This window comes from Ursus maritimus, unplaced genomic scaffold (genome assembly GCF_017311325.1).
Source record: "Ursus maritimus isolate PB19 unplaced genomic scaffold, ASM1731132v1 scaffold_5, whole genome shotgun sequence".
NCBI classification, from domain to species: Eukaryota; Metazoa; Chordata; class Mammalia; order Carnivora; family Ursidae; genus Ursus; species Ursus maritimus.
The window spans coordinates 28,303,586-28,306,113 of NW_024426663.1; positions in this window are offsets into that span (position 1 = coordinate 28,303,586).

Sequence of the window (2,528 nt, forward strand, 5' to 3'; positions counted from 1 at the left end):
TCTCAAATGTGTGCAGTATTTGTGGCAGGATATAAGCATTCAGATTGCTTTAATCTGTAAATCTATTATCCCTCCTTTCCCTCTACACGGCAAAGCTCTAAGGCAAATATTTCCCCCACCTCCAAGTTAGATGTCTTTTCGGAAAGTGGACCTCATTTTTCTATTGATTTTGGTCTAATGTCCTATTATAACCCACAGAGCAGGAGGAAAAGAGGGTTTCTCTGAAAACCTTGAAAGGTTGTGGGCATTGAGGGAAATGGGGAGAAGGCAATACAATGTCCATGTGCAGGGTGCAGGAGCTAGGAACTGATCCCCAGAAGTTGCCCAGAAAAGAAGAGGATCTGTTGCCTGGGAAGGGAAGAGTCAAGTGGGGCCTGGCAGGTACCACATTAAGGGATAATGTGTCAATGCTCAGAAGCTGCTTGAAGTCCCTGTCAGTACCTGGAAGCTCACATCACCTCTCCCAGGTGCACTGTGCTTCCTGGTGCATCCGACTCACAGCATCATAGCTTACAGTGGAATAGTGATGGTTGAACAATGGTGAGGCTGCTAGTGCTGACTTTAAGGCTTTTCTTGGCCCCCAGCTGCATACAGCTCCCTGCGTAACACTTGTAAGCCCAAGAAAATGTGGTGGAATGGAGCTCTGAACTCCACTCTCATAGGTGAGCCCCACCCTCACAATATCTGCATAGATGGGGAGACAGTTGAACTAAGACAGCTCAAGACCCCCTCCTGGAACAGCAGTTACTAACCCTGTTACACATTATTCCCACTTGACTTTACCTTTGTTTAGAGTGTTTTGAGTTTTGTGCAGACATTTAAATTTTTTGTATGGTAAAATTTATGTTTTTTTCTTTTATGGCTTTTCTTTTATGCATTTATATTTAAAACTTTGATCAACTTTGAACTTGTTCTAAGAGGTCCAACTTTTTCTTTCCATATGATTGACCAAATGTCCATGATTATTAAACAATCCAGCTTTTCCTCACTGACCTGAAATGCCCACTTTATCATACATTCTATTGATCTTTCTTTTTTAAAAATGCACATATCCAGTGGTTTTAATCACTCCAGCTATGTTACATATACTGATTATTTGGCAAGGCTACACCTTCCTGACTACCTCTCTTTTTCTTTTTCTTTTTTTTTTTTAAAGATTTTATTTATTTATTCGGCAGAGATAGAGACAGCCAGCGAGAGAGGGAACACAAGCAGGGGAGTGGGAGAGGAAGAAGCAGGCTCCCAGCGGAGGAGCCTGATGTGGGGCTCGATCCCATAACGCCGGGATCACGCCCTGAGCCGAAGGCAGACGCTTAACCGCTGTGCCACCCAGGCGCCCCTACCTCTCTTTTTCTAATTTGCCCATAACCCTTATGGTTTTTCTCCTGATATGAACCCAAAAGTTTGCATGTCTATCTTCCCTCAATCCTGATGATATTTTTCACTGGGTTTATACTACATTTATTAATCAATTTAGAATAACTTAACATCTTACAAAATTGTGTCTTTCTCTTTATAAGCATGTATAGATTTATTCGTCTTATTCTGTATCCTACAGTAGCATCCTCAAATTCCTTTCAACAGCTCTTACACATTTCTTGCTAATTTTTTCCATAGATACTTAATCATTTTGCTGAAAGTGTAGAAGAGATCTTTACTTCCACTATACTTTCAAAATACTTGTAAAGTATATGTAGAAGACAATGACTATTATATATAAAATTTTTAAAGATATTTATTCATTTATTTATTTCATCTATCAAGCTGTTGTGCGAGCATCTACTCATGGAGTGCGGGGTTCAGGACCAGGGACTAAACTTAAGTAGAGACTTTGATGCTGGATGTGGCCAAAGGAGAGTCACCATGAGGATGAGGGGATTGGGAACCAAGTCACTTAATTGTATTACACTATATTATGTTCACTGAATGCCTACTGTATGCCAGACACTCTTCCTAAATATCTTGTTATTTCACTTAATCCTCATAGTAATCCAATGAGGATGGTTCTATTGTTATCGTCATTTAAGAGATGAGAAAATTAAGATGGAAAAGTTAATTGTCCAATTCACGGTGCTAGTATGGCAAGGCACATCTTAAAAGTCTATGTCTTTGGTTGGGGGAAATGAGGAAGAGTAAGTATAGGGAAGCATGATACCTACCTTTAATTTTTGAAGAGCTATCATATGGAAGAAACCATACGTTTTTTCTATGGGTGCCCAGACATTAATATGTGGACAAATAGGCAAAAGCCGTTGATGAGTAGATTTCTGGTTAATAGATGCAATAACTTTCAAAGAATGAAATATATCTTTAAAAAATCATATGTGATCTTGCAAGGTAGTGAGTTACTACTGGAAGAGTCCAAACAGAGGCTGGATGGCCCTGGTTGAGGATGCTGGCAAAGATACTCAGGCTTAGTGACTTGTATTAGTCATCCTCAAAGACCCCCAAGGCCTTGGGATGGTGGTAAATGACTTACCCTTTAATTTCTAGCATGGGGGTTATGTGTTATGGGTAAATGGCAACAT